We start from the raw sequence: 16256 nt of genomic DNA on the forward strand, positions 1-16256 counted from the left end.
CTATATAATTCTGGTAACAGCTAGATAAGCTGTTGAGACAGCTATCCAAAATGAGGGCTTTGCATCCCGAGAAATGGTAAATGGCAACTCAGGGTATCCCCAAAGAGGAACCTGGATTGCAGCAGATGTGCCTACCTGTGCAAAGCACTCAGAGCTATAGCTGCACATTGTAAATCCTTTATAAAATGCAGAATGCTTGTCTGCATAAAAAAAACTGCAGTGAAGTGATATAATGCAGTAATTTTACTGGCATCCATTCCCAGGTGGAATGATTTCCCCCAGAACAAGGGCGTGTGCGGAGAGTGAAACTGTGATGCTGCTGAGGACAACAGCAGACGTCCCATCAGCTTCCCCGAGGCCAGCACCTCACTCAGGGGTTTTGTATCTGTCTGAGGGCCAGTACAGAGCAATGGACAACCTGGGCGTGCTATGGGACAAAAATATTTCTCACTAGGACAGTATCATGTATCTGTGGCCACAGAAGCCCAAGCATTTAAATAATGGACAAGGTGCAAGTGTTTTGTCTGGATGCATTCTCAAAGAGCTGTCCTTATGCCTGTTTGGATATTAACTCACACCCAGATTCACCCAAAGTACCAAATGGAAGAGGTATTGTAGAAGATGTAGGCCTATGATCAACACAAATAGTTATTTAGGTAATTTGTGCACAAGTTTGTACAATAAACCATTCTGCTTAATCCAAAAACCATCAAACATAATTGTATGTAATTTAATTTCATTACCTGCCTTCCCTCAGAATGAATACCCAAGGTACGGGCATGGTTTCAGTCAAAAAGATTTTTTTATAATAAAATCATTAAAGAAAAATGATGAAGCATGCAAAACTGAGTGCACTTTAAATCAGTGATTTTTTTCTATGCTATCGTTTCCTATAGAAAAGAAAATGTTTGTTGTCCTGTTACAGAGCAGGGAGAAAGACCGTAGGTGACAGTAATCCCCTTGCTTCCCTCCACAAGCTAAAGTCAGCTAAACCATCACATCCAGCATCTCCTTTCTCTTTCAGAGGGATGAACTGGGACAGAGTTTCATGCAAGAGGACTCAGTCCTATGTGCCAGTGTCTCCTGTCCCAGGCTTTGGAAGACAATAGCATGGGATGACTGCACAGTAGCCAACACCCACAAGATAATCCCAGAAATATGCTGGTAAAAACACGCAATTTCTCTCTAGTGGAGAGAGTTAACACGTGAGCTAAGTATCACGGGGCTGGATTGGACAGTGCGTTCCTATTGTGGCAGTATGCAAATGTACAGCTGCTTCCTTATTCTGGAAAAATAGTGTCTAGACATTTTGGGGACAGGAGAGGAGGTTTGGAAAAAAGCCCCTCAGAATTTCAACATCCTAATTAACTGTGATGAGACAAAGGGATCTCAACAGGTATCCTCCTGCGCTAACTTGCTTTGTGAGGGCTTGTGGTAAGCTGGAGTGAGAACAACACCACATCTTGTTTTCATTTAAGAATTAACGAGGTGTTGGCAATCGCGCAGCAGGCACAGCAGCCTCTGCTCCCGCAGCAATTAGTTCCTGCTGAAAGTCAGCGACTCACAGCGGAAGAGGCTCCGTTGGAGATGCAGCTCGATCTCTTCGGGGAAAACTTCCATGTCTGCAACTGGTTAAACGGATAGCCGTTTATAAAACACTTCGTGTGGGATAAATAGGAGAAAAAAATATTCACGTCTCCTTCGAGCCGGAATCGAACCAGCGACCTAAGGATTCCCGCGGGCGGCGCCTCTACAGTCCTCCGCTCTACCAGCTGAGCTATCGAAGGGACCTGTTCGACTAGCTTCCGCAGCACTACAAGAACCCAGCGCGGCTGGCGTGCACGCTGCGCATGCGCAGTGCGTACAGCGGCAAGGCGGACGTTAGCCCTGGGCCAGGGCTCGCCGTGCGCGCTCTGCTGGGAGCGGGCTCTGCTGGAAGCGCCCCCTGCCGGCGCGCTGGGGCGGGGCGCGGCGGGGCGCCCTGTGCCGCGCGGAGCCTCGGGGCGAGGCGGGGGGGGGGTCCACGCGCCAGCGCTGCGCTATAGGGAAGAATGAGGACAAGGCAAAATCGGGCGGGCCAGTGGCGCAATGGATAACGCGTCTGACTACGGATCAGAAGATTGTAGGTTCGACTCCTGCCTGGCTCGACAGTGTTTTTTGATTCCCATGACCGTTAAACACTCGAGTTCTCCACTCCGTGCGGGACTGCTTTTAATCCGAGCTTTTCATGCGGTGTTGTGCTTATGCGTCCAAAGCAAAGCTGTCGATGTGAGGAACTCTAGAACGCCATCTGTGCCTAAGGTCCTCAAACGGTCTAAATTCGAACCTCATTAAATGCATTAACCATTCCAGCAAATTAACAGACCAGTAAATTACAGAAGAAATCCTTCAGCCCCAAGGGCAGGAGCAATGTGCTCATCGTTGCCCTCATAGGGTATGGGTAGTGTTACAAACGACGTTGCACTAAACAGCCATGAGGCCTCTGAAGGCAGCAAGCGGCGCTGCTGTGGTGAGAACTATTATTTTCACAGTGATTATCCATTAGTCCTGAAAACGGTGAGAGCAAACTTGTTGTGCAGCTGGGTGAAAAGCACAGGATTTTGCAAAAAACCACTTTTGATGTATGTAAAAGGCCATGCAGCATTTAAAGAACAGCTTACAACCAGGAGAGGCAAGGAAGTCGTCCCACAGCTTCAGAATAGCCACAATCTGTGGATTCGGCGCAAGTTTGCTATAAAAAGTGGTTCTTGTTATGTATAAATAACTGAGTCAGTTTGTTAGTGCTACTAACAGCTAGAATCGCCATCTTTATCATTCTGCTCTGTCTGAACGGTGGTGGTACAGGAGGAGAGAGAGGCCAGGCCGGTTCCGTTTGCTGCTCCACGAGGGAAAGAAAACGCGACCAAGCGAGGCGAACCGACGCACCAAAAAGGTTTCGAGCCAGGCAGGAGTCGAACCTACAATCTTCTGATCCGTAGTCAGACGCGTTATCCATTGCGCCACTGGCCCGACACGCGGCAAAGCGCCCACCCTCCGCCCGCCTCAGCGAACCTGTCCCGCGGCCGGCCCCAGTGCGCATGCGCCGTTCTCCTCGCCGGCAGCTGCCTGGGTAAGGCGCACACTCAGAGCTCGGCGCGGGGCGGGGCGGTGGCTTGGGCGGCCGGCGGGGGAGGGCTCGCCGGTCCCTTCGATAGCTCAGCTGGTAGAGCGGAGGACTGTAGAGGCGCCGCCCGCGGGAATCCTTAGGTCGCTGGTTCGATTCCGGCTCGAAGGAGACGCCGTATTTTTTGGTGCTCGGCGAATTACTAATTTTTCGGCCCCTCGGTGGTGCAGGGGGGCGCGGCCGCCGCTCCCGCCCCTCCCCCGGTCCGACAGTTAAATCTGCCCAGTGTGGGACAGGGCACAGGGCCACAAGATTGATTTTTTTTTTTTCTTGGTTAAGATTCACCCTCCCTGATGTAAATGTCTCTTCTACTTTTTGCAGAACTTCGTGCAAACTCCTTCATTCCTTTTCACTCATTCAGTGGCACCCCTTTTTCCTTTTCCTAAAGGATAGCTCATCAAATAAAAGCACACCTAGAGTTTCTTCTGGAGAAGGGACCGTCTCCTTTCCTCCTGTCTCCAAGATACTTTTTGTCTCCCACTGATCCAGAAAGTATCAACATGCGTGTGTTTCTGTGTGACTGTGTAATAAGTGAAAGAAAGGCAGAGGTAAAAAAAGAAAAATTTAAAAAGTATAAAACCACAACAGAATGAAAGCCAAGAAAGGAAAAGAAATAAATATCAAAACCAACCACTCAGAAAATGTAGGCACTGGTCTTGGGGCTTGCTACGTGTTAAGCAGCTATTCTGCCTCTTGACCTGTGGGCCTGTTACATTGAGGTAACCGCTTGGCTCATCTTCCCAATCTTCTATGACACATTCATGTATTTAAATGTGCTAAATGCTTTTTTACTAAAAGAACAGCCTAGGCAGTGCAGGAACAATATTTAATTTAGGGGCTAAGTATTGGCAACCTGTCACCTGCAAGTGCTTAATTATTTCTGTATCTGGTCTCAAGCAAGGGCCAATAATTATTTTTGTTCATGTATACTGTTCAATGATTTGTATCACTTAATAATGAAAGATGCCAGAGATTATAAAAGCACCATTCATAAAATATTTCACTCTGATACAATGGATTGCCGGAATGAGGTGGGCAGGCAAACAGATGGAGCAGGTGTTGTTAAATGGCCTGACAGCTATGGGGGGGAGGACGCCTGCTCCAACAACAGGAAATTTTCATCTCCCTTGTAAGAAAAGTTTTGTTTCATTTTCAACCAAGAGCTGCCTCTTCTCCTTGATAAAGGTGGAACAGAATAAATCTCAGGGGAGTTAAGAGCATGAGGATATAAATTTTCAGTTTGTCTGGAGTATTTCAACGAAGAGATGATGAAAATTAGGTGCTGTTGGCTGACTGATGCATTTTGAGATCTGTGGCATGTGCACAGACAAGACGTTTCACTGATGACATAGGTGAGACACCACTGGAAACGAGAGAGCAGTTTCCCAATTTTGTTAGTATCTGAAACATCATTATTTCTTGACTTAGGTACTCTTATCAGGGTATCCATTTCAAATATCATAAACACACGCTTCTATTTGTATCTACTCTTCACCTGGCTTGAATTGAGTGGGATTTCAGAGTCACCACATCCCTCCAGTTATCGCTCAGCGAGCAGCATCGATCTCGACTGACATCCTTGGCCAAAAAAAGCCACAAGCGAGCCAGGCAGGAGTCGAACCTACAATCTTCTGATCCGTAGTCAGACGCGTTATCCATTGCGCCACTGGCCCCTAGTGGTTGGGGAAGAGCAACGCGGGCAGTATTGCCTGTAGGGCCCGACGGCCGCGGGGGAGTGCTGCCCAGCGCTGCTAAAACTGGGGGCTGCTGGTCGGGAGGAATCCCAGCTGGCGGGAGGTGGAGGTGAGATCTACCTGGGCTTCCACGATGCTGTTGCAGAAGAGCTTTGTAGACTCCACCCCGTGCTTGGTCCTGCCTCCAGAGATGGACCCCGGAGAAGACAGACAGGTCCTGGAGGGCTGGAACGGGCTGGCTGGTGTGGCACAGAGTCAATCTGGTCAGAGGGACAGGGTGGCTCTGAAGGTACCATGGTACCATCAGTGCCTTGTCTTCCAGGTCACCCCACTCTGCTATCCCACCAACACCTCTTCTGTTACAATGTACCTGCCTCATGTCTTCACGTTGGTTCCTGCCCTGTGCTCTGAGCTATTCTTGGTCTGTACTCTGTATTTTCTTCTTGCAGCTCAGACAATTCTCAGGAATTGAATTCCCAGGACAGTCTTTACCTTTGAATCCAAACAGAGCACCATGTTGGTGCTGCAGGAAGGAGACCATAGTCCCAGTGGCTTTGGTTTTGGCCACCTGACATGCCCCACATAGGCCACAACATCCCAGAACTCGATTGTCGGTTTTTCCTTGTCAATCAGATGCAAAGTAAATTTTGCTTTTCCAGAGAAATCTGGGAAGATCAGTAGCATTTGGGATTCAGCCTTGGGACTTCTTGATGACGCTTCCTGCATGCTTTTCTGAGCCCTTCGCTGACCTCACAGCAACCAAACTGCTGGTCCATTGCTGATAATAACCTGGCTGTCAGTGAGCTGTTGGGTTCTTTACGATAGTAGCCTTTGATTGCTGTTTGATTTCTCGCACTTGTCCTTCGGGTTTTCATAAACAGGTCCGTACCAGAGAGAACCTGGCTACTGAAAACAAACTACATATGTAACCTTAGCTTCATTAGGCAAACAAACAGACAAAAAAAATAAAAGGCTCTTTTTTCCATTCCTTAGGAGCAAGGTAGGATTCACATAACCTGCTTCCAGGGAAAATGCTGGGAGCTGTTGGAGACAGATATCAATCACTGCAGCAATGCTACCTGAATATGCATTACTACTGTACCTCGTACTGTACCTCCCTCAGCAGTGGTGATTTTGACAGAGTGCTGAGATAAGTGGTGGCTTTTGGCTTGGCTTGCTTGTGAACACTCCTTGTGATGGGTGCACTCCTCCTCCTTGAACTAACTGAACTTCGGCCCAAGCAAATGCTCAGCAAGTAGGCCTAACCAAAGTTAATCCTATTGGGAGGCTATCAGCAAGAACACAGCACCAACCCCTTGCAAAAAAAAAAAAAAATTAAAAAAAGGTTTGACAGGAGGCTGGACTGATAAGCAGCCAAAACTATATTAACACAGTAGAAAATCTGACTACAGAGCAACCACTTTACACTAAAATCTTTGCAACGATCAGGGTCTGTTGAGCAATCCTTCCATAGCAGATGGCTGCATGCAGGGATGTCCCCTTGAGCAGGGACACCTCTGAAGGTCACCCCTTAAGGCTGATGGATACTTTACCTGACACCAGGCATTGCTGGGTTAGTAAGTCACATTTTTTGTAAGCATGTGACATTTAAGATATGTATAGTAAGCTTAAGAGATTATCTTTGTATCCCATACTAACTTTAGGAGAATATTGACCACCAATCCATCTGTATTTATTAAATATTTTACACACCTAAATTTACTGATTAAAACTCAATAAACTAACTACTAGACTGAAAGGAGGATGAGCCAATTTAGCAGCTCCTTGCTCCAAAACAAAGAGGTCTCACTTCTCCCCTCTTCTCCACTATGCTTACCTACGCAATTTGCCTTGTCCCTGCTCTGGTGATCGCTCCAAGTACGCAAGTCAGCTTGACAATCCAGCAAAGAAGTGGGTAGTTTTCTAATGGTCAGTGAGGTGGATCAGCTCAGCTGGTGCAAATGCTGGGGCCTTGTGGCCTGGGCCAGCACGAGCAAGGTGAAAGGCACAGGCTGCCCCATCCTGATGTCCAGAGCAACTTGTATACTTGCAGCTGCTTATGAAACTGCAGCCCAAAGCAGGTCAGTCCTGCTGAGACTACATAGCAGAAGACACAGGGTGGAAGTGAGGTGTAAAACATTGAGATGGCACCCAGTAGGTGAGAGGTAGAGCTGTTGTCTGCCTCCACAGACGACTCACTTTTGTTCTGTTATTTTCATCCTCTCTTCATTTTTCTTCTTGCTCTCTTTATTATTTGTGGGTGCTAGCAAGGTGGGCTGTGAAGACAAGGCCAAATTCATCCTGATTGCCTCAGGCCAGTGCGAAGGACTAAGTATCGCGGGGAGAAGATCCTTCATTAGCAGAGACTTGCAAATACTTCCTCTTTTTAAGACGGGTTTTGATTTTCTTCCCCTGGAATAACTGTGAAAAAACATAAAGTAAATGAAAGGGGGTGAGCGAGTCTAAATTGCTCTTGGGTATATAACAGGAAGAATGTAATTGCAAACAGGAGTTTGCAGGGATGAAGGTAGTTCTTTTTTCTAGTTGGGCAGCTTGAATTTGCACCTATTCCTCCAGATGGCAGCCAGAGAGATCATCTGCCCCATGCCCAAACCAGGCAGGATAGAGAGGTCTCATGTATTGGCTCAGAATACCTACGAGTGTTACCCCTGCTGTGACGATGGGACAAAGGATGGTGTTAGAAAAGGGTAATTTCTCAGGTTTCCATGCACTTCCAACAGAAGTGCTCTGCAAGGCCACTTGGTTTTGACTAAGGGAGCATGTTCTGCGTTTGAAAGGAACCGTGTTGTGGTGCTCTGCAATTTGGAAAGCAACTCCTGGAGAGATGGGCCCTGTTCGAACTCAGGACAGGGCTGTAGCCAAGAATAATGATTTAAGGTGAAAGCTTGGTCAAGCAGGGAACCATCCTCATGCCTGGATGAAGCTGGATTCAGAGCTGGGAAATCAGACTACTGGCCTGGGGAGGGGACAAATGCGGGTAAGAGCTGGAAATGAGAAGAGGTGATACACGTCTAGAAGACACTTCTCCCCTCCTGCCCATTGCCTGTCCAGGGTCTGCAGCTGAGGGAAGGCACATTCAGTAATGCTTGGGATATGAGGGAGAACAAGCTGGCAACCTGGAGTGCTTGTGAGGTGCCCCAAGCTCAATGTGGGGATTTACCACATCCTTTGGCAAGGAACAAGTCATTAGTATCCAATTACACTGAAATCATACTTAATTCAAGACAGGTTAAGGCAAAAAGCAAATAAAAACATTTACTCATAGCTGCCAAGATAGATAAACTTACAAAAGAGGTAGGTGGAGAAATGAGAGAAAACCAGGCTTCAGTTACTGTCTTTGAAGATTAAATCAGCAAGGCTATTCCTTCATATCCAGGCATTTTGCCGCAGGCTCTCCTGACAGAGTGAGGAGCCCAAAGCCTATCTTCCTCCACACCTTACACCTCAGGCTGTGTTGACCAAGAAGTATTTCATTCTGGGGTAACAAAGCACCTCTCATGTTTAATTTCCTCCTAATAAACCAAATTCTTCCCTTCCAAGGAGGTCCACTGCTTTAGCAAGGAGCTTCTTCTATTTCTTCCCTATCCAGGAGACAAGCTGGCCCTTCCTCTTGGCAAAAATAAGGATGATTTCATTCCTTTAGCGTTACCTGGCCAGCTAACAATACCTTGGCTCAAGTGCTAAGCGAGAGTGCTGCCAGGGGAAAGGCACTGCCTTGATGCCTGAATGCCACCATTTTTTCCCCCTTTTTTTTAAAAAAAAAAAAAAACAACACAAAAACTTTTTGTTCTGCATTAATGTAAACATCTCTTCTTTGCCCTGCCTTGCCATTCTTATTTCAGTGCACACACAGCACAGTGTGTGTGCCTTGTCAGCCTTGGTTTGGAGGGAACGTCTTGCATTAAGCTGGTGCTGGGATCAGGAGCGAGGGAAGCAGCTTCTGCCTGCTTGAGCAGAGGCTGCTCTCTGGTTCGCAGGACTTGTCTTTTCCAGGAGAGACTGAAACAGCCCATTCCCTTCATGGAAGAGGATGAAGGCACTGAAGGTGGATGTGGGAAGCATGAAAAGCAAGTTGCCGTGGTGCTGCGAAGTAGCAGAGGAGGTGGAGGAGTTGTGCTGGGCTTGGGGAATCACTTCAAAGGACATTTTGGGACTTACTGCTGCACGTGCACATGGTCTCTTTCTTACCCTGTTAGTGTGTCTTGTTTCCTTTGCATCTTCTTTCCCTCTGCAAACTTTCTTCTTCCAGTCTTACAGAGTGGGCCCACATAGGGACCATGTGGAGATACCCGTTAGCCCACCAGCAGCACAGTTTCCTCCCTAAACTGGAAAAAAATGGTCCAGGCACCTTTCTGCCCCTCTGCATGGCCCCTACAGCACATGGGGCCACGGGAGGAGGGGGGACAACTCCAGCCCAGGAACGGAGAGCAAAGGTGCTGATCCTGCTACCCCCACATGCTGGATGGGCACACTTCCCTCAGAAATGCCCCCCAGCTGTAAAGTGAGGAAAAGAAAAGTGAGGGAAAATGGGTTCGCCAAGGTCAAAAAAGGTGGAGCTTCCTGCTCTACATGTTGGTCCTTCAGGTGCTTTATTTCTCAGTTTCCAGCCTGGCACGACCTGTGAGGGTCAGCATAAAGGTCATTTCAAATAGGAACATGTTAAGAAGTCACCAGAGGAAGGATGGGAGTGTTGTCACCTTCTTCAGGGCAAGAAGTTGATGCCTGAGTGGGTGACACCTGGCTTGATAAAGAGACATTTATACTTCCCTGGAAGCGAGTGATAGCTGACTTGACTTCCTGGGAATGAGCAACCAGTCTGGATGTATTTCAGATTAAAATCTGCCAGGAGCCCAAGGAATTTGCTATGAGACCTGACATATCAGGAGCACCCTAATGAGTGCAACCTGAGCAATGACTTACAGAGAAAGCTTTTAAGGAACTACTATACCTTCTCAGGGCAATCACCTGCACACCAGCCAGTGACAGGTGAGAAGTCTTGCCAGTTCAGACAGGTAAGCTTAAGAGTCTCTTGAGCTTTTTTTAAGTGTTCTATAAATATAATCTATTTTGGATGGATATTAATGGACGTTTCATGGATAGATGATTTTATTTGTGGTTTTGCCTCATCTTTTCTGCATTAAGTGAGATTTCAATGTGACTGGTTGCCCACTGGCATTTCATCACAGGTTGCAGTCACCTGTGGTCACCTGACTCATATTGGGCTTCTTGGTATGATCTCCGGAGTGTTAAAGGACAGCAGTAGCCATGCCTGCTCTGCTTTGGCTGCAGGAGCGAGATCTCTGATGAGACATTCAAAACCCATCTGGATGCCTGTGTAGCCTCATCTAGGTGTTCCTGCTCGGATGGGGGGATTGGACTAGATGATCCTTCGAGGTCCCTTCCAATCCCTAACGCTCTGTGATTCTGTGTGAGGTCAGGGATGGCAGAGGTAACCTCTGCTGTTTAGTGTGGACTAGGAGATTGCCCTGGGCTCAAGTCCTGAGGTTCTTCTTGGTGTCCAGCAGGGGCCAGATAAGAAGCCCAGTGATACCTTCCTGCTCACCCTGAAACCCCCTCTTCTTTGACTTGGAATTAAACCAGTGACTAAGGATTAACCTGAAAGCACCACAGGTCTCCGTGCTGGGAGCTGAGCTATTGAAGGGTGAGAGATGTGGTCCTGAGAGTGACTCTCAGAAGGATCCCAGAGCAGCACCAGGCCTGGTTGTGTGATGGCAAGTGGCAGGCACATCACTCTGGGATGTGGGGAACAAAGGCCTAAAAGGCACCTCGAATACAAATTTCTGCACAGTGTGATGCTGCTGCAAAGCTGTCACCTCTCTGTGAAGTGCTTCATAGACATGATTAGGGACGGAAATAGCACCAAGGCCATGCTACGTAGGTAACTAGAAGAGGTGTGATTTGTAGTCTACTCACACATAAATCTATTAGCACCCCTCTCATGTTTGCATTACAGTCTTTGGGATTATCAGAAGCAGAGGAAACACGCTGTGTACTGCTCTAGCTTGTTTCCCCGAAGTAAAACTCCTTGCACACCTGCAACAGGGCAGAGATGAGGGAGATCCAACCCCACAGCATTAGAAAAACAGTGGCACAAGTGATACAAGGAGGTAAAACTCCCAACAAGCAGGTTCACCAGAGGACTGACTTTGTTGCACCACCTCTTCTTTCTTGCAGACTGCATGCAGTTGGCCATGTGCTCCACTAGCAGCACCACCCTAAGTGCTCAATAACAGAAATGCACAGCAGCTCTGGTGCTGACCCTACACTCTGCTTTGCCAGCACATCCCAGCCCTCCCTGTGCCCCACATGTGCCCATCCTCTCCCCCAGCCGCCTTCTCCTGATCCAGAGGGTGACTGTGGCAGGGGGAAATGGGGTCTGCAGTGCCATATTTTGCCAGCTCTTTGACCACAGAGGTAGGACAAGGGAGTCAGGCATTGCCAGCTCACAGCAGCACTCCTTCCCTTTCACACAGTGCTGGAGCAGTCTTCCTACCTGCTGATGGCTGGGGTCACTGGCTAGGTGAGGCAGAGGCAGGGGGAGAAGGGGTGGGGAGAGGGGAGAGAAAGCCACAAACTCTTTGTCTTCTCCCAGGATTGTGGTAAAGATTACTGTGATGCAGCTTGCTGCCATGAACAACTCATTCATATCGCCCAACCCTGACTGCAGGGGTTCAGACTTCTCAGTAAGACATGTGCATCCTCAGGCAGCCTTACCCCAGCTTTCCATGCAAAACACATATTTTACTGCAAAGCTGACTCTTTGATGGTGAAGTCAGAGCCTTTGAAGAGGCACCGAAATCTGATTTGTTCTGTGGCCAAGGGACTTGCTCTCTGGCCTTTCTTCCCTTGCATTCCCTAAACTTAGCCAGAATCAGAAAAGCTGACTTCTGGGGAACAGCTTGATGGGAGAGGGGGATGCCACACCATGGGCTGGTGTGCTTGAGATGCTTCCTGCAGTGATAATTCAAAAGTATAATTCAAAAGTGATAATTCAAAATTATGTTAATCTAATAGACTGTTCCTTGGTATGGTGAAAACAATGTCACAGCAGATGGCATCCCTGATCGTAGCTTGAAGGGTGTTCTTTCAACTCCTGTCCCTCTTGAAGGCGCTTCCAGCTGCTGTTGTCCTTGCCAACACCTGCATCTCTCCCTCATGCATTGTGCTCCCTGTCACTCGCATGAATCTCACATGAGGGAGTGGGGGAAAGAACTTTCCTGGAAAATGTCCAAAAGGCAAACTTGCTCTCCTAATCTGACTTTCAAAAGACAAAAAGGCATTAGCACTTAGAAAGGAATGGTCATGCTGGTTTTGCTGTACACCTAAAGAGCATTTACAGGGCAAAGGAGGACATGCAAGGAAAACAGAGAGAAGTTTGAAATACAGCAGAGGACAAAAAGCTAAGGACAGAGGTACCACTGGTGCTAAGCCAGTGCCCAACTGCACCAGGTACTGCCTTGCTGTCTGAAAACCTTCCTGCCCCCACGCCCAATATTTTATTTCAACTGTAACAGCATGACGTTCAATCCTTTCTCTTCCAGTACTGAATTTCCATTGTGTCCTGGAAGAATGGCCCTCAAGATGGGTGTGGATGAAAACATAACCCAGGCCAACCTGGGGAGCTGGGACGGAGCCTCAGCAGGTCTCTGAGACGGTGTAAAATCATGTGCTGACTGGAACCCTAAAACCAGTCTCTCCTGTGAACTATGGACCCCAGCATTGTCCTGAAAAAAAAAAAATACCCACATTCCTCTGCTCTGCAGCTGAGCTATGGAAGAGACAGACTGAAATAGCATCAAGAGTGACCGTTGTTGAGTGGACCAGAAACATGACACTTGGACAGGGCTGTATCCCTGCAAAGTGATGAGCTGACACCAGCTGGGAAGCCTGAGCTGGATCTGTGCTGTGAAATGCAAGTCACTTCTCTGTTGAACGTCACTCTCCTTTCCTAACAACAGAGCTGGGGGTTGCGGCCCCGGGGGCTGAAGGGGAGTGCTATGGGCTGTTAAGGCCAGAGCAGAAATGAAATATTTTCACCAGTCAAAATTCCTACTGTTAAAACTCCACAATTGCCTTTTCCTTAAATTTTGGTATGCTCGGGAGGCCCCCCTACCGCTGCCACCATGGTGCCACCTGTGCCCAGCCCCACTGTCACAGCACCAACTTTGCTGCTAACCCAGCACCAAACACCCGTGTTATTCCATAAAATGCAGGAACTCAGGGAGGAGCCGTCATTCCTTCCTCTCTGCTAGCAGGGGAGATGTAGTGATGATGATTTCCAAACAGGCTTCCATGGGACATTGTGATAACAAAGTAGAGGGGAAAGGGTCAGGGCTGCATTTGGAAAGTGGGGCATCGAGTTAAAATAGTCGTTCACTCTTCAGCTGGGAGCAGGATTCTCCCACTTTCCTAATTGATGTGTTTTCCCATTTTTCCACTTGATTTTGTATTTTTTTTTTATTTAATATCCTTTCTTCCTTCACGTTTTTTTCTCACTACAGGGCACTTCTGGGGGTGTGGAAAAGCGAGCCTGTGCCTGTTATCTGTGAAACTTGTCTCTAGCCCTGGAGAGGAGCTATTTTTAAGTAGGCAGTAGTGCAGGGCTATTTCTTCCCCACATGCAGTACTTCCTCTATGCAGTGCTTTGGACATATTTTTATACCTTGCCTGTGAAATGTCGATCTCTTTCTAGCAGTAATGTGTTGAGGGGATGAGGGCTGGGGAACCTCTGGGCTTGTAAAGTTGTGTATGGTTTGAGGAGATGCTGAACCACTAATCTGATGTTTGTTATTACACAACACCAGCAGCCTGTCTTTCCAGGTTCACAATTTTGAGACTTCATAGAATACAGATAATTGCAGGGAAGGTGATAAATGCCTCATCTTAATTGCCGTTCGGGGTCACCCTGCCTCCCTGAAGGTTATGGCCCAACTACTATTTCTCATCCTGGCCTCAAGGACTGTGAGGAAACCAGGACTTTCTGTTGGGAGAGCTTTCAGTTCCCCTGTGGCCCCTAAAGATGGGCGACACTCAGGTCCACACTGGGTTGCTGGCACTGCTGGAGGGCCGCAGGAAGCCACAGGACCCTCCTTCTCCCAGGCAGGCAGCCGGGAGCAGTGACCCCACGGGCTGGTGTTCCACTGGCAGCAGAGCTACAGTGTGTGGAGATGACTCCCTAACGGACTTGATCCATGGACCCTTCCTGTTTCAGGGGTTTTTAATCCAAATCTCTGAGGTTTGTCTGCTGTACTTTATGTTGTTACTGCTGATGAACCTGGAACAGAAATGATACTCCAGTTCATCTGCCCTTTCGTCCCATGTTTCTGTACATTTGCTGTAGACCGTGGAAGCTCCTTGAGCATGCATAAGCTCAGCGAAAGCAAGCATCATCCCTTTGGCTGGTCTTTGTAGCTTGTCCCTGAAATCCTGTGCTCCTGCACATTTGATGTGCTCCCAGTGACTCACCCTTAGAATTGCTTTAAGCTTGTCCCTGCTGCTGTGATTTTGTATGTGCAAAAGGAAATTTTGAAAGATGTCATTATCTCACATGCTGGTCTTTGTTTTCCTGGAGATCTGAAACTGCTTTTCGTATTGTTTTTAGAAGGTCTCCAAATACTGACTGCATATGGCCTGTCATCACATATGAAGTATATGGAGTATATATATGAAGTATACGAAGACAAATATGTATGTTGAGTGGAAAAATGTCAGTCTCAAAAGGCAACCGTTTTTGAAAATACTTATCCCTGTTGCAAAGGCTCTCTTTGGCTGTATAAATTGAGTCACATACAAGGGCAGTTTCAGGATTTATTGTGGGATGTTAAGTGATCACAATAAAATCATGAAATGCAAGATACTGTTTAAAGTTTGCACTTGCATAGGTAGGAGGGCTTGATCATGTAGCTGGCTCATTGGCTTAGTGAGTTATTGCAAATATAAATGAAATTTGAGTTTCTGCAACACGCCTGGTGTAGGTGGGAATGCTGGTGCTCACCATCCACTGCTGAGGAACTGCTTGCTTCAGAGTAAATGGGCACAGATGAAAGGTAAGATGGATGGAGAACCTGTCCCCTACCTCCTCAAGGGATACTTGGCTAAAAATGTTAATATTTTCAGTTAAAACAACAAGCAGAGTTAGAAGGATGGAAGAGGGGAAGGCCACATTGTCATTTTACCCTAAATCTCACATTCAGGTGGGCAGAAATGGAGGCAGCAGCCTCATTTTTGTCAGGATGTTGTGCTGCTTGGGCAGCCAAGACTTCTCACCAGAGGTAAGCAAGGCAGGGCAAAGCTGGGGGAAGACGGGCATGTGGGTCCATCAAACACAAAGCCCTCAGGTGAGCCACCATGCCTCAGGAGTGCTGGGCACTGCTGGAGGCCATGGGATGGGGACGGGTGTCATTCCTGCCCTGGGACGATGGGCAGCTGCCCACCTGCCTTAGCTGCTGGTGGAGGGGTCTGGGTGGCAGGGCTGACAGGTGCTCATTCATCCACAAGGACAGGCAGGAGGTGAGGTGGTCACAGGCCAGGACACCGTTGCTCCATGGAGCAGGATGCTCCTTGCCACCCACCATGTCCAGATGAGGATGCTTGGGCAAGGATCCTGGGGCTTGCTGAGCAGATTTTGTCTCTGCTGAGCTTGGTGGCAATGAAAGTCACACAGGAGTTATCCTCTGGCAAAAATAGGCTTTTTTTCTTTGTTTTTCAGTCATGCAAAAGAGCCACAGGACATATTTTCTGTGACTGACACACAAGAGCTTCACAGCACTGGTACAAGAGGTTGCAGAGGGGAATTCTGTGAATGCAAAACCCAGGGATGTCATTATGGCACTGAAATTTGAACCTGGACATCATTCAACCTCTCCTTCCTCCTCCAAATCCCTCTCCTAAACCCAGTGCTTTGCAGCCAGCCTTCCAGGCTCTCCTGGCCATCAGTCCACAGCCTGCAAGCTGTTATTCAGCTGCAAAAATAGAGGAGTTAGAAGTGATGTCCATAAAAGTGAGCATATCTCTAGGAAGCAGTGTTCTGATTGTGTCAGCAAAGACAGGTAACATTCCCAGGCAAACAATACTGGAAAAAAAAATAATTAAGAAATGGTATCTTCTTCTTGCTGATAGCTGGCAGACATCCAGAGTTTCTGTCCAGGAGTGGGGTTCTCTTGCCATTTGTTCATCCCTTCAGAGATGGCTTGGCTTGCTAGCTCTTTGGCGGTGGAGAGCTGTGAGTGCTGGTGATCTTCCCTTGTGGGTGTGGAAGGGGAGGAACAGGAAAGTGACAGGTTGCCAGGCTCTTTCTCCGTGCAAGTGCTTCGAAGTCCAGCCTAAGTAATCTCTGCCAAAGACCAGCTACAGGACTG

General features: G+C 47.9%; 5 non-coding genes across 5 annotated transcripts; 2 read left to right on the forward strand and 3 right to left on the reverse strand.

The window, feature by feature from the left end:
• Positions 1–1697: 1697 nt before the first annotated feature.
• On the reverse strand, positions 1698–1787 carry TRNAY-GUA (transfer RNA tyrosine (anticodon GUA)). The gene is given in 2 exon segments: positions 1698–1733; positions 1751–1787. It is a non-coding gene; the product is annotated as a tRNA-Tyr (tRNA).
• A 287-nt stretch (positions 1788–2074) lies between these two features.
• Positions 2075–2147, forward strand: TRNAR-ACG (transfer RNA arginine (anticodon ACG)). The gene has a single exon. It is a non-coding gene; the product is annotated as a tRNA-Arg (tRNA).
• Positions 2148–2936: 789 nt separating this feature from the next.
• Positions 2937–3009, reverse strand: TRNAR-ACG (transfer RNA arginine (anticodon ACG)). The gene has a single exon. It is a non-coding gene; the product is annotated as a tRNA-Arg (tRNA).
• Positions 3010–3184: 175 nt separating this feature from the next.
• On the forward strand, positions 3185–3274 carry TRNAY-GUA (transfer RNA tyrosine (anticodon GUA)). Its single transcript is given in 2 exon segments — positions 3185–3221; positions 3239–3274. It is a non-coding gene; the product is annotated as a tRNA-Tyr (tRNA).
• Positions 3275–4763: 1489 nt separating this feature from the next.
• On the reverse strand, positions 4764–4836 carry TRNAR-ACG (transfer RNA arginine (anticodon ACG)). Its single transcript has one exon. It is a non-coding gene; the product is annotated as a tRNA-Arg (tRNA).
• Between the last annotated feature and the right edge of the window lie 11420 nt (positions 4837–16256).

Source organism: Columba livia, chromosome 2 (genome assembly GCF_036013475.1).
Source record: "Columba livia isolate bColLiv1 breed racing homer chromosome 2, bColLiv1.pat.W.v2, whole genome shotgun sequence".
Taxonomy (NCBI): domain Eukaryota; kingdom Metazoa; phylum Chordata; class Aves; order Columbiformes; family Columbidae; genus Columba; species Columba livia.